This window comes from Kogia breviceps, chromosome 18, assembly GCF_026419965.1.
Source record: "Kogia breviceps isolate mKogBre1 chromosome 18, mKogBre1 haplotype 1, whole genome shotgun sequence".
Lineage (NCBI taxonomy): Eukaryota > Metazoa > Chordata > Mammalia > Artiodactyla > Physeteridae > Kogia > Kogia breviceps.
The window spans coordinates 15826051-15849185 of record NC_081327.1 but is presented as its reverse complement, the minus strand read 5'-3'; the positions used below and the strand labels follow the sequence as shown (position 1 = coordinate 15849185).

General features: G+C 37.6%; 1 long non-coding RNA gene across 2 annotated transcripts in view; it reads right to left on the bottom strand.

Annotated features, from left to right (window-relative positions):
• LOC136793041 (uncharacterized) overlaps positions 1 to 23135 on the bottom strand; it is a 269126-nt gene that overhangs the window by 138478 nt on the left and 107513 nt on the right. For both annotated transcript variants that reach the window (XR_010837772.1, XR_010837773.1), the window contains exon 2: positions 4634 to 4690. This is a non-coding gene — a long non-coding RNA (uncharacterized lncRNA). The remainder of the gene's footprint in view (positions 1 to 4633; positions 4691 to 23135) is intronic.

The window sequence follows — 23135 nt, the reverse complement described above, 5'->3', positions numbered from 1 at the left end:
GAAAAGCAGTCTTCAAGACAAAGAGTATTACTAAAGATAAAATGGAATATTTTATAATTATAGAGGAGCAATTCATCAGGAAGCTATAATGATCCTAAATGTGTATGTACCTAATAACAGAGCTTCAAAAATGCATGAAGCAAAAATGACAAAAATAAAGGGAGAAATCAACAACTACACAAAAATTAATTTGAAATGGATCATAGACATAAACTTATACAATAAACCACAAAACTTCTATAGAGAACATTGGAGAAAATCTTCATAACCTTAAGTAGACTGTGATATTGATTTATAATAAAAAATATATATTTGGTCTTCACCCCGTTTCTGACACAGAGCTCCTAAAACCCTTGGAATATCCTGTAGTGAGAGGTAAAGGTGTCTCTTTATGTTATTAAGGTGCTTTTGAAAAGCACCTAAGGATGGAGGCTGGTGGCCAGGAGAGCCAACCATGTGATTAGAGGGTTGGAACTTTCAGTCCCATCCCCCTAACCTCTGGGGAAGTGAGAGGGGCTGGAGGTTGAATCAATCGCCAATGGTCAAGGATTTAATCAATCATGCCTATGTAATGCGGCCTCCGTTAAAACCTGAAAGGATGGGGTTTGGAGAGCTGCCAAGCTGGGGAACCAGAACACTTCCACCCACCATCTTGGTAGGTCCAAACTCCAGGAGTATAAAGCTCCTTTGTTCAATACATTGCCCTGTGTATCTCTTCATCTGGCTGTTGATTCATATCCTTTAATATCCTTTGTTACAAACCAGCAGTCTAGTGAATAAATGGTTTTCCAGAGTTCTGTGAGCCACCCTAACAAATTAATCATACCCAAAGAGAGGGTTGTGGGAACCTCCAATCTGTAGTGGTTTGGTCAGTCCGAAGCACAGGTTAACAACCTGGGCTTGCAATTGGTTGTGGGCTTTGCTGCAAGTGGAGGGTGGTCTTCTGGGACTGAGCTCTTAACCTATGCCTCTGACCCTATCTCCAGGTAGATAGTGTCAGAACTGAGTTGACTGTAGGACACCAGTGGGTGTAGGAGCATTGCTTGTTGGTGTGGGAAACACTCCCAAACAACACTGGAATTGGGGTGCAGGACAAATATAGGCAAAGATTTCTAAGAACACAAAAAGCACTAATTATAAAAGAAAAAAATTGATAACATGCACTTCATCAAACTTAAAACTTTTTTCTACCAAAAGACTGAATGCTCTCCTCCTAAGATTGAGGACAAGACAAGGATGTCTATTCTTAACATTGTACCGGAGGTTCTGGACAGGGAAATAAGGCAAGAAAATGAAATAAAAGGCATCCAGACTGAAAAGGCAGAAATAAACTATCTTTATTCTCAGGCAACATAATCTTGTATATAGAAAACCCTATGAAATCCACTTTAAAAAAAAAAAGAGGACTACAACTAATAAGTGAGTATAGCAAGTTTGCAGGATAGAAGATCAACATACAAAAAATAAAAATGATCAACAAACAAAAATCAATTTTACTTCTATGTGCTAGCAATGAACATCTGAAATGAAATTAAGACAGCAGTTCCATTCATAATAGTATCAAAAAGAAAAATATTTAGAAATAAATTTAACAGAAGAAGTATAAAACTTATACTCTGAAACTATAAAACATTATTGAAAGAAATTAAAGAAGACGATCTAAACAAATGGAGAGACATTACATCTTCATGGACTGGGAGACTCAGTATTGTTAACATGGCAATTTTCTGCCAACTGATCTGTCTCAATATAATCCCTATCAGAATCCCAGCAGGCCTTTTTTTTTTTTGGCAGAAATTGACAAACTGATCTAAAATTCATATGGAAATGAAAAATGACACAAAAGAGCTAAAATAATCTGGAAAAAGAAAGTTGGAGAACTTATACATCCCAATTTCAAAACTTACTACAAAGCTACCATAAATCAACATAGTGCAGTACTGGCATAAGGATGGACATTTAGATCAATGGAAGAGAATCAAGACTCCAGAAATAAGTCTTTACATTCATAGCCAACTGATTTTCTTCAAGGGTACCAAGACAATTCAATGGGGGAAAGAACAGTCTTTTCAACAAATGGTGCTGGGACAACTGGATAGCCACACACAAAAGGATGTATTTGGACACTTACCTCACACAATACACAAAATGTAACTCAGAATACATCAAGACCTAAATGTAAAAACTGAAACTATAAAACTCTTAGAAAAAAGCAAAGGAGTAAATATTAGTGACCTTGGTTAGGCAATGATTTCTCAGAAATGATATTAAAAGCATAAGAGATAAAATTTTTAAAAAACTGATAAATTGGACTTCATTACTCCCTCTAGTAGATTTAAAATATAACCATATTTATAACTATTTCACCTTTTTGGAAAGAGTAGAAAAAGAAATTTCTATAGCAATCACTCTAATCAGTAGTCATTTTAATAGTCACTATGGTGAATTAATTTTGACAAGAAGGGGCATGAGGGCATTTTCTGGAGTGACAGAAATGACCTGTATCTTGAGTGTGATGGTAGTCACACAACTGTACCAATTAATCAAAACCAATTTATTTGAAGACTTTCAACTATGCATTTCACTGTATGTAAATTTTACCTCAATAAAAATTTTATTTTATAAAGTGATTGCTCTGAGGAGTGACATGTGCAGAAGGGAAGATGAGCCCAATGCTGTGCTTTTCATTGCAAGCCCTTCAGTACTTTTTAACATTTGTAAAACACTGTGTATGAATTATTTTAAATTCTTTAAGTTTTGAAAAATGAAACACATTAAATTTGAAGCTTCTTATTATCATCACTTCATGGAAGACAGAAGATGAGACGAAATCTCCTGTTTGGGAGGGTGTCATTTACCCGCCAAGCCAAAGCACTGGTCATGGAGAGACCACCAGGAGGTCCAAGAACAGAGACACGTTCTTGAAAGCTGCAGTCGAAATGAAATTGTAATCATTTATTCCCTATTGTGGGGCTACCAAACCAAACACACAATCTCTCAAAAAATGAAAGGCAGAATTTCAAAAGCTTCCTTTTTTTTTAATGCTAGAACTTATTTGCTTATCAAAATTGCCTCAGGACAGTAAGCAGAATTAGAAAATTAAGGAATTACATTAGAAGGGACAGAAAGAAGTAGGACAAATGTGTGAAAGTATAGAGCACTCCCCTCTGTCACCGAAAAGCTGTTTTAAAGTTTAAATCAACCACCCAGCAACATTCACAAATAAAAAGAAAGATTTAAAATACCACGGCTGTTGAATTTAGGTAATACTATTACCACGAATTTATTTACTAACTCAATGACAAACAAATCTTTTTCATTTAAAAGTACATATCTGTACAGCTTTACTCCCTCTAGTGGATCTAAAAAATAATCATAGTTGTAACGATTTCATCTTTTTTGGAACAATAGTAAAAGAAATTTCTGTAATGATCACTGTGATTGGTGGTTATTTTAATGATCACCACAGTGAATTAATTTTGCTTTCCTGTACAGTGTGTTTTTCTCCATTCCCTCTCCTCTAGGAAAAAGGTACTTAACATCTACCTGAATAATTAACCACACAGAAATCAGAATATGATAGACATTTCAAACATTACTTACAAGGATAAAAATCTGAAAACTATTGAAGGTTGTATGACACTCAGCATAAATCATAAATATTCAAAGAATTTCACAGTCACTTTAGAGTAAAGCACAACTGAAAGAGCCATTTCAACAGCCTATTCACCCATGTGTCACAGCAAAGTATTCAAAATCGGGTAAGCAATCATTTTTTAATGAGTAATAATTCAAGTTTCATATCTACTTATTTTTACAAAGCAAAATTTCAAATGTGATCTAATTATTCATTAGACTCTCAAATCTCAAATATTTTTTAGAAGTTTTTGGTGAACATTTTGTCATGCCATGACTACATTTTGCATTTGGGGACATAAACATAACATATAAGTAACAAAATGACACGTTTTAGCTGGCGTGACTTATGTTTCTAGACAACCGAGTTTACTGCAACTCTATGAGTCAGTCACAGCTGCCACTACTAGGGAACAGGCACCTTAAAGGGAGCAAAGATAATCACATTCAACTGAGCTGATCTCTAGCTTAACCTCAGCGAAATTTTGATAACTAGATTGCAAGCCCTGTGATTAGATGATTTGGGATGAGTTTTACTATTACAAATAACTGAATGGAGTTTCATATATCTTTCCAAAATGAAGAATTTGAAATGGCAACACCTCTTAGAAGTGCGGATCTTACATAAGTGAATTTAGGTAAAATATTGATGACAAGGTTTCACATGCTTAGGAGGTGACATTTAACAGCAGGCAAAGAGATACATTTCCCAACCAAAATCGAATGCCACCGCCATCAACAACCCCACAGAGGCTCAGCTACCTAAAATGGAAATGAAAATGTAATGTATGGAAATATTCTCTTAGAAAAACTCCTTAAGGCTTCACATGTATTAATGTATTAGTTTGCAAACATTAAGATCAAAGCCAAAGCAACAAATACATCCTAAAAAGTTTTTCGTCAGATTTTTATTAACGATATACAAGTAGCAGGGCATAAAAAATTAATAGGCGCAAGCCTTGAAATGTCAAACCCAATGATCTCATGCCATGCTTACCTCCTTTGCTTTTTGTTTCAGTCTTGCTGGCTCTGGGTCTTCTTGCCTTGAGCGACTCTATATGGTTAAAAAGAAGAAGAAAGAAAGGGTAACAGATGGTTTAAGAGCCCCTCATCTGTTGCAGTAAGTTAAAAAATAGCAAAGGAAGGAGAATAGGATCCAAGGTGTCAAAAACGCAAGGCCTAAATTCATAGACGTGTAAGTTCAAGCCTTTAGGCTTACCCAATTAGCTGTTAAATATTCAGTTTTAAATAAAATCTACTCTAGGTTTTAAAAAATCAACCCACTTTACTTATAATATTGCTAACTATTAAGTTTCAAAATAAGTTTCTATTCCTTTTTAAGTATTTAAAATGCTGTACATGAAGTCCTTCTACACTCATTAGGCCCTCTATACAATTCTATGCCCCCAAATCTTTTCTTTCCAGGAAGCCCAACTCATCTGATAGAGAAGCAGCTACTACACAGCAGTGAAAGAAATGTGCATAATGCACATGTCCCACTTCCTGGATCCCAAAATATCCTGTGGTGCCAAACTTTCCGTCCCCAAATCTCTTGGACAATGAAATCAATCCTCAATTGCTAACAGATCTTTGCACATCTATCACAGAAAAATGCCAGCAACATAAGGCAAGATTCCCTCCTTGCATGCTGGTTGGCATGTGCTGACACACTTGGGGCTTAAAGTGAAGAAGAAACAACAATTTTAAATATTTGATTTGAAATTCCAAAAGAAGGAAAATTTGCCTGGTCCTAATTTATATTTACTGGTAACACATCTGAAACAGACAGAATGAAGAATGACATGCTAAAGCCAAAATATACCCACTTAAACAGAGAACAGTGGCAGAGACCATCAGAGGAACCTGAATTTGGACACTGACACCAATGAGGACTGATGGGAGGGGGGAGACAGCTTTACAGTTTGCAGAAAGAGCCTCCTGATGCTGGACTAACGGGGACTCCCCACCCCCTCCCCAGAGAGGAGCCCTGAGCTGCCCCATGACTGCTACCAGTGCCTGTCCCCAGTCCTGACTGCAGTGGCCGGACCCTCCCCTTCAAGCACACAGCTATCCCATGCAGCTTCTGATGTAGAAACTGCCTGCTTTTCCTTCTTTAGATAATCTGCACCAGATTCTCCCGGATACAACAAGATCTGCCAAACAAGATCAGGCGATTGTCTCATCGCTCTCTCCTTCTTGCCATCACCGAAGCCTCCTTGCTTTGCTGTACAAAACTGGTGGGAAAAGGAATAAGAAAAAGAGAGGAGTAAGGAGGAGAAACAAATGAAGGCAGAAAACAAGAATCGCGTACTTCCTAGTTTTTTGGAGTGAGGAACTAAGTGAATGGTGGTGCTATATCCTGAGATGGGGAAAGTCAGGGGAGGACAAGGAGTAACTCAAGAGTATGTTTTGGGACACACAAAGTTTGCTATATCAATTAAAGAGCCAGGGAAGGTGTCAAGTAGGCAGTTGTATATAGGTGTCAGGAACGCAGGGGAGAGCTACTGGCTAGAGATAAGACAACTGGGAATCATCATTTATATGAAACTTCCAGAATAGGTACATCCATAGAGAAAGAAAGCAGACTAGTGGTTGCTACGGCCTTTGGGAAGGAGGGAATAGGTAATGAGGCTTAATGCGTATGGGGCTTCCTCTTGGGGTGATGAAAATGTTTGGGAACTAGGTAGAAGAGATGGTTGCACAACACTGTGAATATACTAAATGCCATAGAATTGTACACTTTGAAACGATTAATGGTTAATTTGATGTTATAAAAATTTTACCTCAATAAAAAAATAAATAAAAACATCTGAAGCATCAGTCCATAGATGGCATTTAAAGTCATGGGGCTGAATGCAATCACCTACAGCCTGAGAGTAGACAGACATGAGAAGCTGCCTGAGGATGGAGCCCTGGGGGAACATGTGGACATCAAGAAAAGGAGAAAGACGGCCATAAAAAAGAATGAAATAATGCCATTTGCAGCAACATGGATGGACCTAGAGACTGTCGTACTGAGTGAAGTAAGTGAGACAGAGAAAGACAAATATCAATATCATATATCACTTATATATATGGAATCTAAAAAAGCGGTACCAATGAACTTATTTACAAAACAGAAATAGAGTCACAGATGTAGAAAACAAACTTATGATTACCAGGGGGGAGAAGAAAGAGGGATAAATTGGGAGACTGGGATTGACATATACAAACAACTATATATAAAATAGATAACTAATAAGGACCTACTGTATAGCAACAGGGAACTCTACTCAATACTCTGTAATGGCCTATATGGGAAAAGAGTCTAAAAAAGAGTGGATATATGTGTGTGTATATATATATATAAAACTGATTCACTTTGCTGTACACCTGAAACTAACACAGCATTGTACATCAACTATACTCCAATAAATTTTTTTTTTTTTTTTTTTTTTGCAGTACGCGGGCCTCTCACTGTTGTGGCCTCTCCCGTTGCGGAGCACAGGCTCTGGATGTGCAGGCTCAGCGGCCATGGCTCATGGGCTCAGCCACCAGGGCACGAACCCATGTCCCCTGCATCGGCAGGCGGACTCTCAACCACTGCGCCACCAGGGAAGCCCCAAAATTTTTTTAAAAAAGAAGAGAAAAGGAGAAAGCTGGGCAAAGGAAGCTGAGAAGGAGCAGCCAGTAAAGAAAGATAAGCTCCTGGAGAGTGTAGAGTCCCAGAGCTCAAGTGAAGAAATTTTTAAAAGAAAATGGGGCTTCCCTGGTGGCGCAGTGGTTGAGAATCCGCCTGCCGATGCAGGAGCCATGGGTTCGTGCCCCGGTCTGGGAAGATCCCACATGCCGCAGAGTGGCTGGGTCCGTGAGCCATGGCCACTGAGCCTGCGCGTCCGGAGCCTGCGCTCCACAATGGGAGAGGCCACAACAGTGAGAGGCCCGCGTACCAAAAAAAAAAGAAAATGATGAGAATCTATCAAGTTTGATAGGAGCTCAAGTAACAGGAGGACCAAGAATTAACGATTGAATTTGGCAAGAAGCTGGTGTGCTTCCAAGATCTGTTTCAGAGGAATGCTGGGGACAAACATCTGATTACAGTCATAGAAAGAGAAAAACCAGGCAGGATGTGTAAAAAAGAAAAACCAGGCAGGTAGGTTAAGCTTAGAATTGGATTGTTTGGATAATTTCAGCTGGCTCTGGGCTATAGGAATGGTCACTGGTTGCCCAGTACCTTGGGCCTTGGAGTGACTTAGGGTAGGGGGAATACTGGTTTGGTGAGTGAGAGTTTGACTAAGGAGATGGTTGGGGTGTGTGGGCTCTGAATTGATTGGTTTGTATATCATAGGTGCCTGCAGGGGAGTCCTTTGCTAACTCCAGGAATTAGCTAGCCCTGAGAGGAGCAGTCTCCCCAGGAAAAAGGCCTGAAATGCCAAAGAATCAGGAATACAGAACATAAGGAAATACAGTCAATACAAAGTGGAAGTGGTGAGTCTACCAACTCTTGAGAAGTTCTGCTATAAAGGGGAAAAGACAAATGTCGTCATAGGTGGGGCAGACATGAGGACAAGAAGTGTTTTTAAGATGGTTGAGAGCACAGCGTGCTTCTATGCTACTGAGAGTGAAGGAGTTGAGAGAAACACTGATGCGTGGAAGAACGAAGTGATGGTCAAGCCCTGTCAGGAGCAAAACCACTGACTAGGAGAAGGGATGGGATGTACTGCATGCATGGGGGTTGCTCGCAGCAGGAGGAGAGCCACAGTGGGAACAGGGGCCAGGGAGGCTGGTGGGTTTGATCTGATGGCTGGGCCATGAGACAACTTTCATTTTATTGCTTCTATTTTCTCAGTGAAATAAGAAACAAGGTCATTATGTGAATGTGAGGAAGGGAAAGGGTGTTAAGGATTGGGGGAGAGAAAAGAAGGCATAAAACAGCAGTCTTAGAGAGTGGTAGAGTGAACTGACTGGGGAAATGGATTCATATTGCTGAGCTGTGCTAAGGGCCCCGTTGAGGTTCATAGTCATAAAATTAAAGTAGGACCAAGTTTGGGAGCTACCGGGCAAATAGGGGAGACAAGGGAGTTGGGAGTGTTCTAAAGAGAGAGTGTAGTTATGCACCGCACACATACAGACAGCTGTATTTCTAGTTCCCTAAAAAGGACCAGAAGGATTTAAATCAAGTGGAAAGAGAGACTGTCTCCAAGAAGTGGAATTCTGGGTAGTCTTTTCTAACCTCTGTATTTTTAGGGACTTTCCTTAGATTTGCAAAGAGTATGTATTTCATTTTATAAACACATAAAAACAATAAAGCTATTTCAAGAATAAATTAAAAATCCAGCAAAATGAGGTTTTTGTTAGGAAAGAAAGCAACTAGCCCAGTTTCCTTTAGAAAAATCACTGCCCTAAATTTGGATGCTTCCTTGACTATTAATTTGGATATTAATGATAATACTTTACAATAGGAAAAATACTAATGAATCACTTGGGGAGAATGAAGAAAAGCACAGGACTGGAAAACACACCAAAGACAAATCTGCAAAGCTCCTGAAAACACAATGGGATGTCAACAGGACCTGCATGTCCTTTTGAAATGGAGCAGAACCCGATGGTCCTTGCCCCTCATGTCCTCAGCCTGCTTTTGTCTGTAGAAAAACTTTAGCCAAAGAATAAGTATAATCAGAGAAGTGAGAAAATGCAGAAACAAAGGAAAACAGTCAAAGGAGACCAAATAATAATAGTTTAGTCATTAAGCAAAGTCAAAGACCTTTACCTCCTCCTCAAGGGCTATAGATAATATTCTGAGCCATATCTTTTTTTTTTTTTTTTTTGCGCAGCATGCATGGGATCCTAGTTCCCCTACCAGGGGTCAAACCCACGCCCCCTGCACTGGCAGCGTAAGGTCTCAACCACTGGACCACCAGGGAAGTCCCCCTGAGCCATATCCTTTGAGCTGTCTTTTAGATACTGAAACCCCCACGAGGTGGAAGAAGTTAACTACATGATGACCAAACTGTAGTCATGACGTAAGCTGCCACAATTCCAAGAACTGGCCTCAAAGAAATGGGAGCAAACCAACCCTGGAACTAAAGACGAACTGTACTTAAAACAATCAAGATGACACTGATCAGACCACTGCGTAACTAATTTCAAGATGACTGTCAGAGGACTTCCCTGGCGGCACGTGGTTAGGAATCCACCCGCCAATGCAGGAGACACAGGTTCGAGCCCTGGTCCGGGAAGATTCCACATGCTCCGGAGCATCTAAGCCCGTGTGCCACAACTACTGAGCCTGTGCTCTATAGCCCGCGAGCCACAACTACTGGGACCACGCGCCTCAACCACCGAAGCACGCACGCTCTAAAACCCGTGCTCTGCAACAAGAGAAGCCACTGCAATGAGAAGCCTGCGCACTGCAACGAAGAGTAGTCCCCACTTGCTGCAACTAGAGAAAGCCCGCATGCAGCAACAAAGACCCAACGCAGCCAAAAAATAAATTTTTTTTTTAAAAAAAATGACTGTCAGAGCTGTGTTCTACGTGTAGCCCCCTCCCTCTGTCTATAAAAGCTCTTGCCCCCTGATTGTCAGGGGGTGGAGTCAGTCTTTGGACAGGTGTCTGCCACCCCCACTCCCCACTAGTTGCCGGCAAAATAAAGCAAACTTTCCTTTCCACCAACCTTGCCTCTTCATTGGCTTTTGAGCAATGAGCAGCCAGACCCCACTTTTGGTAACACTCTTTGGAGATTTCCAGGTGAAATGGTTGGAGATAATGGTTGGCCATCCCTAGAAGGTGCTGTAAAGAGGAAGAATTCCCTCCCAGATCAACCTATGAAATAACTTAGCAGAAGATGAAGGACACTTTGGGAAGGCTGGTTATGCTTATTCAGAAACTCATGCAATGGCTGCTGTCTGTCTCCTGATACGTGTGGTCCCCTCTGTTCTATGAAGGCTAGAACAGTGGGGCCCCATGGTCTCTTCCTGAACACATGGCAGGCTGGGCACAGAGGTCTGATGTGGGAGGGGATGGGGTACCCCCAGCTTTCTAGGCCCTGAAGGCAAGTGGGGTGTGGGAGTTCTGCTTGCCCTGGACAGCCATTCCAACTGGTGCCTGGTGCTCTCATAATGTCCTCTCTGTCGGCCACAGTTGCTTCATGTAAAAACTGAACATTTTAAAGGCGTCAGTGTTGTTGGGACTCAATGTCTATTGACTTGGTCAAGTATGCGAACTCAGGGGAAAAAAAATTCCTGTTACATTTACCCAGATATACTACCCTTTAGTTTGTTTTCACTAAATCTCAGCTTTCAGTTCTTGTTGGAAGACATGGCGAAGGTACCTGACTGAAAGACCCTTTGCCTTCTCCCACTTTAAATTTTAGGGATGATAAATTACCGTGAAATTAATTTAGTTTTACTATTACACTTTTACTGTGAGTCCCAAGCCAAGGACATTTTTATGTTAAAGTCTTTGTAGATGTAACATGCTGTATGCCTGGAATATCTCTGTGTATAATACTGATATTGGGAAAATCTATTAATATTTTGTAAAACGACATGATTGGTATAACACTTGGCTTTTTCTGGGGGGAAAAGAACATAATTCTACAAAGTATTAGAAATTCTACTGAGTGGACTGCACAGGCATGACAGATACACTGATATCAATAGGTTGAGGTCTTCATGAATGGGAAACTATTGTTTGAAAAGATACTTTCTGATATAAATGGAAATTAGAGAGAGGGATCTTAAGACTCTCCATTAAAAAACACTTGTCTGACAGTACTTTACTTTTTAGTCAAGAAAATGAACTCCTAATGCCACTCCCACTGGCACAAAGACTGTAGACCAGGGTTTCTCGCTGGGATTTTGCTATAATCAGGTTCAGTACATTCCAGAATGATTGTTTCACATACTTGCCAACTTTATGAGGCTGGTAAAAGTGAAGGAGGAATTCTGCTTTGCCTGACCTAATTTAAGTTCACGATACACATTCTTTCAGAGTTTGAAACCTCGAGTATTCATGCTTTAATCTTTCAAACTCCCACCTTCCCAGGGCATCCTCGGCTTTCATCAGTGCTTTTCTCATAGTCATGCCTCTTACAGTTTTATAATTTTTTAAAGTTAATACTAGAAGAGTTTAAGGCATTGGTATCCATTTTCCATTAAATAAAGTGTCAAAACTCCTGATTCTGTACTATAGTCACCATCATGCCAACCATTTCAATTTTAAACCCATTTTCCCCATTCTGATGACATTAGAACTTCACCCATGGCACTATTACCTTATAACTTTCATTTTTAATTAAAGAAGTTATACTGGCAACAGAAAACACTTTGCTTTCACATTAGCTTCGTTAATAAAAAGTGAAAGTTAAAAGCAGTGTACCTGTGGATAAAATCTAGTTCCAAACCCCAGTTTCTCCTTTATCACATGAAGGCATTAAGTTAAAGGTCTATGCTTACGACAATCTTAAAATAAAAGGAACAAGGAAGGTTGAAAATATTCAAAAACCAACTAAACTAGAATAGATATTACTACTCAGCAAAGGTTTCACAATTCTGAGGACACTTTGGTACTTAATTAGTAAAGATAGGCAGCAAAAATCCCAAAGAGAGTTAAATAAAAATAATCCTTCTCAAAAAACATGGTAGATGTTGATGCATAAGAAGGAAATCTGTTATTATCAAATCTAACTAAAGAACTAATGTTAAGATTCTCTGAGAGCAATATACAGATATAAAGGATTTTTATTATCATAGTATGAACAAATTAAAATATTTTTATTTGGTTAACATAAAGAGAGGGAAAATGTCTTCTTTATCATATATGTATATATTTGTATTCTAAAATTGGAGAAAAGCTCTATTCTAGCCTTCTGGAAAAAACAAAACAGCAGACTTCCAATTAATTCTTCCAATTTTCTAACAGATGCCCCTGTTACCTGTTATAAAAGAAAACAAAACAAACAAAGAACAGTTAAAAAAACCCTGAGAACTTGAAATGGAACTAAAAAAGCAACAATCATACTGAAAAAAGCAAGAAAAAATAGTCAAAGTTTGCATAGAACACAATTTTATTAGAATCCATGAAACAAAGACAGAAGATTGACCATCTCCTCTTTTTCTTAATTTAAGACCTTTACAAAAATTATAAAGAACTTTAAACAAAAGAACAAGTTCTTAAAGACAAAGAGAACTAAAAAGAAACACCTGTAGATGGATGTGTCAAGTGTCAACAAATGTTTAAAAGACAAAATGGATGAAGTAAGATGGAAAAAATACACTCCTCTCTGTCTCTCCCATTGAATGCAGCTATAAACTGTAGACAGGATGCATGAATCAGCTATTTGAGGACTCTGACAGTAAAATGATAGATTGGGGGAGGGACATAATTCAAAGTATCATCAAATCCCATTTTTCCCCTCCAGTAGCCCCAGCCTGGATGCAACACAGCTGAAACCTAGAATGGGCACTGGTGCAGACAAAGAGAGCTATAGAACACACTCCCTTGTTCTGGTTTGAGAAGCAGGAAAGGGGTCTGCTAATGCTCAGAGTAAGTGGAAGAAATAGTGCCCCCCATTTCATTCTCCATTTCCTCACACCACAGCCCTGACAGAGCAGGATAAGTAAAGCCTCAGCTTTCTGGCCAGGAGGAGTGAAAAGAGGACACCCAGGGAACATGAACATATCTGAGAGAGTGTGAGGAGGCAGAAGCTGGGAAAAGTGACCCCATAAAGCCATTTATGAACTCATGGACAGATCCCCAGCCTGTGTGTATAGGGATCTATTCCTAAACTGCCTACCATAGACTTTGTGAAGGGAACAGGATAAGCCACAGCTCAAGTCCCAGACTGACTGTTGGTGGTGCATACCTGGGACAAATCCAATAGCACTGCAAAGGCTCTGCAAATAAATTTGACATGGAACCATAACCCATAGATCTAGTTGGAACTTGTAGCCTGAATCCAGCTGGGTAGATAAACATTTAATATAACTATAATAAGTTGTATTAAATAACTAATAAGCTGTACTAAATAATTAATAAGACAACTGTAACATAAAGGAGAGAAGAGTAATAGGCCTTACATGATGGTAGGTTTCTACATCCTACCTGAAGTAGTAAAATACTGATTCTAAGTAGAATGAAAAGTTAACTATGTTTTTTGTAGTCCCCAGAGCAATGAAACCATACTAAGAGATATTATGCAAAAAAGATAAACTAAAATGGAATATTAAAAAATATTTAAACATTACATAAGTATTCATAGCAACTTTCTTTGTAATGGTCAAAAACTGGGATTGGCCTGGAATGTTCTTCAACAGGTGAATTGTTAAACAAACTGTGTTACTGATATACCATGAATTATTACTCAGCAATGACAAGGAACAAACTGTTAACCATGCAACAACTTGGATGAATCTCCAGAAAATTATGCTGAGTGAAAAAAGCCAATCCCAAAGGTTATATACTATATGATTCCATTTAAATAACATTTTTGAAATAAAAAATTTTTAGAAAGAGAGGAAACATTAGTGGTTGCCAAGGGTTAGGGCAGGGGGAGCTGAAGGAAGGTGAATACGGTTACAACACAAGAGAAACACAAGGGACCCTTGACTGGGTCTTGATTGGGGTGGTGGATACACAAACATACATAGATGATTAAATTATATATCAATAGAACTTAATACACACATACATACACACAAATGGATACAAGTAAAACTGAGGAAATCTTAATAAGATTAGTGGACTGTATTAATGTCAATATCCTGATTCAATATTATACTGTAGTTTTGCAAAGCATTAAAATTAGAGGAAACAGAGCAAACTGTACAAGGGAGAGCTATTATTTCTTACAACTGTCAATTTAAAAAAATTTTAATGTTTAAATAACCCAAAAGAGGGCAAGAAATGGTAAACAGAGGAAATAAAAAAGAGAAAGAAGAAATAGAACACAACAAAATGATAGGCCTATCAAAATATATCAATAATTACATTAAATGCAAACAGTCTAAACACACCAATTAAAAGATAAACATTTAGAATGGATAAAAATGATCAAACTAAATGCTATTTACAAGTAACTCACTTCAAATATAATAATATTGGTAGATTAGAAGTATAAGAATGGAAAAAGATACAACATAATAACAATAGTCAAATGAAGGCTGGAATTGCTATATTAATATTAGACAAGGTATATTTTAGACCAAAAAATTAACTGAGATAAAAAGAGACATTGCATACTGCTTAAAGGATCAATTTACCAAGAAAGCACAATAATCTTAAATGTGTATGCACCAAACAACTTCTAAATACATGAAGCAAACATGAGAAAACTGGAAGGAAAAATAGACAAATCTACAATTATCACTGGAGATGTCAACACTTCTCTCTCAGTAACTGATAGAACTTGCAAACAGAAATTTAGCAAGGTTATAGGAGAACTAATCAACACCATCAACTGATTGGATCTAAATATACATTTATAGAATGCTTCATCTAAGGGCAGCAGAATACACATTCTTCTCAAGTGTACAGGGAACATTCACCAAATTAGGCCATCTCCTGGATAATAAAATGTAACTTAACAAATTTAAAAGAATAAAATTATACAAATTCTCTGACTATAACTGAATTAAACTAGAAATCAGTAATGAAAAGAAATTAACAGAAAAATCTCCTCCTCAAATCTTAGAAATTAAACAGTAGGCTTCTAGAAAATCCATGAATCAAAAGGATTATCAAAATCACAAGGGAAATTAGAAAATAGTTTGAACTGGAAGAAATGAAACTAAAAATTTCAAAATTTGTGGAGTGCAGCTAAAGCAGTGCTTAGAGGAAAATTTATAGCATTAAAATGCTTATATTAGAAAAGAAGCTCTTAAATCAGTAATCTAATTTTATCTTCAAGGAATTAGAAAAAGAAGAGCAAAATAAATGCAAATCAAACAGCTGAAAGTAAATAATAAAATTAGAGCAGAAATCAATGAAATTGAAAAGAGAAGAAGAGTAGAGAAAATCAATGGAAGCAAAGCTGTTCTTTGAAACAATCAATAAAACTGATAAACCTCTAGCAAGATATACCAAAAAATAAGAGAAAAGATATAAATTACCAATACCAGGAATAAAACAGGGGATAACACTACAGATCCTACAGACATTAAACTGATAACATGGGAATACTATGAACAGCTCTACATGCAGAAATTCAGTAAGTTAGATAAAATGGGCCAATATTTGAAAACCACAAATTATCAAAACTGACTCAAGATGAAACAGAAATTCTGAATAGTCTTACAACTAGTAAAGAAATTGAATGCCTAATTTAAATTTTTTTCCAGGAAAAGAAATTTCAGATGGTTAGACGGTTTCACTGGTGAATTTTATCAAAAAGTTAAAGAAGAAATGATAATAATTCTACACAATCTTTTCCAGAACATAGTAGAAGAAATATTTTTCAACTCATGAGAACCAGCATTACACTGATACCAAAATCTAACAAAGACAATATAATAAAAGAAAGTTACAGTCCAATACATTTGATAGATACAGACAGAAAATAATAAATATTATTTATTAGTAAATAATATTTAATAAAATATTAGCAAATGAAATACATTATATGATATATAAATGTATAAAATATATTAAAAGAATAATAACACCACTATCAACTGGGTTTATACTGGGCATGCAAGTCTGGTTCAGTATTTAAAAATCAATCAATGTAATCCACCATTTTAACCACCTAAAAAAGACCAACCACATAATCTCTATATAATTGATACAAAAAAGCATTTGAAAAAGTTAAATATCTATTTATTGAAAAATCTCTCCAGAGAGGGTAGACAGCAGAAGCAAGAAGAACTACAATCCTGCAGCCTGTGGAACAAAAACCACATTCACAGAAAGACAGACAAAATGAAAAGGCAGAGGACTATGTACCAGATGAAGGAACCAGATAAAACCCCAGAAAAACAACTAAATTAAATGGAGATAGGCAACCTTCCAGAAAAAGAATTCAGAATAATAATAGTGAAGATGATCCAGGACCTCAGAAAAAGAATGGAAGCAAAGATCAAGAAGATGCAAGAGGGCTTCCCTGGTGGCGCAGTGGTTGGGAGTCCGCCTGCCGATGCAGGGGACATGGGTTTGTGCCCCAGTCCCGGAAGATCCCACATGCCGCAGAGCAGCTAGGCCCGTGAGCCATGGCTGCTGAGCCTGTGCGTCTGGAGCCTGTGCTCTGCAATGGGAGGGGCCACAACAGTGAGAGGCCCATGTACCACATACACAAAAAAAGAAGATGCAAGAAATGTTTAACAAACACCTAGAAGAATTAAAGAACAAACAAACAGAGATGAACAGTATAATAACTAAATGAAAAATACACTAGAAGGAATCAATAGCAGAATAACTGAGGCAGAAAAACAGATAAGTGACCTGGAAGACAGAATGGTGGAATTCACTGCTGCGGAACAGAATAAAGAAAAAAGAATGAAAAGAAATGAAGACAGCCTAAGAGACCTCTGGGACAACATTAAACACACCAACATTCACATTATAGGGGTCCCAGAAGGAGAAGAGAGAGAGAAAGGACCCAAGAAAATATTTTAAGAGATTATAGTCAAAAACTTCCCTAACGGGAAAGGAAAGGAAATAGCCACCCAAGTCCAGGATGCGCAGAGAGTTCCAGGCAGGAGAAACCCAAGGAGAAACACACTGAGACACATAGTAATCAAACTGACAAAAATTAAAGACAAAGAAATAGTATTAAAAGCAGCAAGGGAAAAATGACAAATCACATACAAGGGAACTCCCATAAGGTTAACAGCTGATTTCTCAGCAGAAACTCCACAAGCCAGAAGGGAGTGGCATGATATATTTAAAGTGATATGAAAGGGAAGAAACTAAAACCAGATTACTCTTCCCAGCAAGGATCTCATTCCGACTCAATGGAGGAATCAAAAGCACTACAGACAAGCAAAAGCTAAGAGATTTCAGCACCCCCAAACCAGCTCTACAACAAATGCTAAAGGAAATTCTCTAAGTGGGAAATTCAAGAGACGAAAAGAACCTACAAAAACAAACCCAAAACAATTAAGAAAATGGTAATAGGAATATACATAATGATAATTACCTTAAATGTAAATGGGTAAATGCTCCAACCAAAAGACACAAGCTCGCTGAATGGATACAGAAACAATACCCATATATATGCTGTCTACAATAGACCCACTTCAGACCTAGGGACACATACAGACTGAAAGTGAGGGGATGGAAAAAGATATTCCATGCAAATGGAAATCAAAAGAAAGCTGGAGTACCAATACTCATATCAGATAAAATAGACTTTAAAATAAAGAATGTTACAAGACACAAGGAAGGACACTACCTAATGATCAAGGGATCAATCCAAGAAGAAGATATAACAATTGTAAATATTTATGCACCCAACATAGGAGCACTTCAATACATAAGGCAAATGCTAACAGCCATAAAAGGGGAAATCGACAGTAACACAATAATAGTGGGGGGACTTTAACACCCCACTTACACCAATGGACAGATCATCAAAAATGAAAATAAATAAGGAAACACAAGCTTTAAATGACACATTAGACCAGATTGACTGAATTGATATTTATAGGACATTCCATCAGAAAGCAGCAGATTACACTTTCTTCTCAAGTGCACATGGAATATGCTCCAGGATAGATCACATCTTGGGTCACAAAGCAAGGCTTGGCAAATTTAAGAAAACTGAAATCACACCAAGCATCTTTTCTGACCACAATGCTATGAGATTATAAATCAATTACAGGGAAAAAAACGTAAAAAACACAAACACATGGAGGCTAAACAATACGTTACAAAATAACCAAGAGATCACTGAAGAAATCAAAGAGGAAAATAAAAAATACCTAGAGACAAATGACAATGAAAACACAATGATCCAAAACCTATGGGATGAAGCAAAAAGCAGTTCTAAGAGGGAAGTTTATAGCAATACAATCCTACCTCAAGAAACAAGAAAAATCTCAAATAAACAATCTAACCTTACATGTAACAGAACTAGAGAAAGAAGAACAAACAAAACCCAAAGTTAGCAGAAGGAAAGAAATCATAAAGATCAGAGCAGAAATAAATGAAATAGAAACAAAGAAAACAATAGCAAAGATCAATAAAACTAAAAGGTGGTTCTTTGAGAAGATAAACAAAATTGATAAACCTTTAGCCAGAGTCATCAAGAAAAAGAGGGAGAGGACTCAAACCAATAAAATTAGAAATGAAAGAGGAGAAGTTACAACAGACACCACAGAAATACAAAGCATCCTAAGAGACTACTACAAGCAACTCTATGCCAATAAAATGGACAACCTGGAAGAAACGGACAAATTCTTAGAAAGGTATAACTTTCCAAGACCAAACCAGGAAGAAATAGAAAATATGAACAGACCAATCACAAGTAATGAAATTGAAACTGTGATTGAAATCTGCCAACAAACAAAAGCCCAGGACCAGATGGCTTCATAGGCGAATTCTATCAAACATTTAGAGAAGAGCTAACACCCATCCTTCTCAAACTCTTCCAAAAAATTGCAGAGGAAGGAACACTCCCAAATTCATTCTACAAGGCCACCATCACCCTGATACCAAAACCAGACCATGATACTATAAAGAAAGAAAATTACAAACCAATATCATAGATGAATATAGATGCAAAAATCCTCAACAAAATACTAGCAAACATAATCCAACAGCACATTAAAAGAATCATACACCATGATCAAGTGGGATTTATCCCAGGAATGCAAGGATTCTTCAATATATGCAAATCAATCAATGTGATACACCATATTAACAAACTGAAGAATAAAAACCATATGGTCATCTCAATAGATGGAGAAAAAGCTTTTGACAAAATTCAACACTCATTTATGATAAAAACTCTCCAGAAAGTGGGCATAGAGGGAAACTACCTCAACATAATAAAGGCCATATATGACAAACCCACAGCAAACATCATTCTCAATGGTGAAATACTGAAACTATTTCCTCTAACATCAGGAAGAAGACAAGGACGTCCACTCTCGCCACTATTATTCAACATAGTTCTGGAAGTCCTAGCCACGGCAATCAGAGAAGAAAAAGAAATAAAAGGAATCTAAATTGGAAAAGAAGAAGTAAAGCTGTCACTGTTTGCAGATGACATGATACTATACATAGAGAATCCTAAAGATGCTACCAGAAAACTACTAGAGCTAATCAATGAATCTGGTAAAGTAGTAGGATACAAAATGAATGCACAGAAATCTCTTGCATGCCTATACACTAACGATGAAAAATCTGAAAGAGGAATTAAGGAAACACTCCCATTCACCACTGCAACAAAAAGAATAAAATACCTAGGAATAAACCTACCTAAGAAGACAAAAGACCTGTACTCAGAAAACTGTAAGACACTGATGAAAGAAATCAAAGATGACACAAGCAGATGGAGAGATATACATTGTTCTTGGACTGGAACAATCAATATTGTGAAAATGACTATACTACCCCAAACAATCTACAGATTCAATGCAATCCCTATCAAACTACCAATGGCATTTTTACAGAACTAGAACAAAAAATCTTAAAATTTATATGGAGACACAAAAGACCCTGAATAGCCAAGCAATCTTGAGGGGAAAAAAATGGAGCTGGAGGAATCAGACTCCCTGACTTCAGACTATACTACAAAGCTACAGTAATCAAGACAGTATGGTACTGGCACAAAAACAGAAATATAGATCAATGGTACAGGATAGAAAGCCCAGAGATAAACCCACGCACATATGGTCATCTAATTTATAAAAAAGGAGGCAAGGATATGCAATGGAGAAAAGACAGTCTCTTCAATAAGTGGTGCCAGGAAAACTGGACAGCTACATGTAAAAGAATGAAATTACAACACTCCCTAACACCATACACAAAAATAAACTCAAAATGGATTAAAGACCTCAGTGTAAGACTGGGCACTATAAAACTCTTAGAGGAAAACATAGGAAGAACACTCTTTGACATAAATCACAGCAAGATTGTTTTTGACCCACCTTCTAGAGTAATGGAAATAAAAACAAAAATAAACAAATGGGACCTAATGAGACTTAAAAGCTTTTGCACAGCAAAGGAAACCATAAACAAGATGAAAAGACAACCCTCAGAATGGGAGAAAATATTTGCAAATGAATCAATGGACAAATAATTAATCCCCAAAATATATAAACAGCTCATACAGCTGAATATTAAAAAAAGCAAATAACCCAATCAAAAAATGGGCAGAAGACCTAAATAGACGTTTATCCAAAGAAGACATACAGATGGCCAAGAGGCACATGAAAAGCTGGTCAACATCACTAATCATTAGAGAAATGCAAATCAAAACTACAATGAAGGCTTCCCTGGTGGAGCAGTGGTTGAGAGTTCGCCTGCCAATGCAGGGGACATGGGTTCGCGCCCCCGTCCAGGAAGATCCCACATGCCACGGAGCAGCTGGGCCCGTGAGCCATGGCCGCTGAGCCTGTGCATCCGGAGCCTGTGCTCTGCAACAGGAGAGGCCACAGCAGTGAGAGGCCCGCGTACAGCAAAAAAAAAAAAAAAAAAAAAAAACTACAATGAGTTATCACCTCACACCAGTTAGAGTGGGCATCAGAAAATCTACAATCAACAAATGCTGGAAAGGGTGTGGAGAAAATGGAACCCTCTTGCACTGTTGGTGGGAATGTAAATTGATACAGCCACTATGGAGAACAGTGTGGAGGTTCCTTAAAAGACTAAATATAGAATTACCATACGACCCAGCAATCCCACTACTGGGCATATACCCAGAGAAAACCATAATTCAAAAAGACACATGCACCCCAATGTTCATTGCAGCACTGTTTACAATAGCCAGGTCATGGAAGCAACCTAAATGCCCAATGACAGATGAATGGATAAATAAGATGTGGTACATATATACAATGGAATATTACTCAGCCTTAAGAAGGAACAAAGTTGGGTCACTTGTAGAGATGTGGATGGACCTAGAGACTGTCATACAGAGTGAAGTAAGTCAGAAAGAGAAAAACAAATATCGTATATTAATGCATATATGTGGAACCTAGAAAAATGGTACAGATGAACCAGTTTGCAAGGCAGAAATAGAGACACAGATGTAGAGAACAAACATATGGACACCCAGGGGTGAAAGTGGGGGGTGTGGGTCATGGTGGGATGAATTGGGATATTGGGATTGACATATATACATAATATGTATAAAATAGATAACTAATAAGAACCTTCTATATAAATAAATAAATAAAATTCAAAAATAATAAAAATAAACTTCCAAGTTAATTAACACAAAAAAAGAAGAGGAAGAAAAAGAAAAATCTCTCCATAAGGGAACTTCCTATGCTTGATAAAAGTCATTACAAAAAACAATTTTTTTAAGCAACCATCATGCTTAATTGTGAAAGACTTCCCCCTAACACTGGAAAGACAAGGATGTCCACTCTCACCACTTCTATTCAACATTATACAGGAGGTTCTAGTGAGGGACATTAAACCACAAAATGAAATAGAAGGCATTCAGATTGGAAAGGAAGAAATAAAACTATCTCTATTTGTAGATGACATGATTTTATATAGAGAAAATCCTAAGTCATCTACCAGAAAACTATTAGAACTAATAAATGAGTTCAGCAAGGTTATAAGATACAATATCAATATACAAATTCAATTGTACTTTTATACTCTAGCAATAAACAATCCGAAAATGAAATTTTAAAAAAATTCTATTCACAATACCATCAAAAAAGAAAATATTTAAGAAGAAATTTAACAAAAAAAAGTGCAAAACTAGGGCTTCCCTGGTGGCGCAGTGGTTGGGAGTCCACCTGCCGATGCAGGGGACATGGGTCCATGCCCTGGTCCGGGAAGATCCCACATGCCACAGAGCAGCTAGGCCAGTGAGCCATGGCCACTGAGCCTGCGCGTCCAGAGCCTGTGCTCCGCAACGGGAGAGGCCACAACAGTGAGAGGCCCACGTAACGAAAAAAAAAAAAAAAAAGTGCAAAACTACAAATCTTTGTTGAAAGAAATACAAAAAGACCTAAATAAATGGAAAGCCATCCCATGTTCTTGGATTGGAAGACTTAATATTTAAGTTTTATATATTAATGTTAATAAGTTTAATATATACTATGGTTAAGATGGCAACATCTCCCAAAATTGGTCTACAGATTCAGTGCTCTCCTCATCAAAATTTCTGCTGGATTCTTTGCAGAAATTGATAAGCTAATCCTAAAATTCATGCAGAAATGCAAGGGACCCATAATAGCCAAAACAAACTTGGAAAAGAGAAACAAAGTTGGAGGATTTACACTCTCTGAACTCAAAACTTAACAACAAAGGAATGTTTATTCTTATGCATTATTAGCATAAGAATAAACATACAGATCAATACAATTAATTGAGAGTCCAGAAGTAAACCCTCACA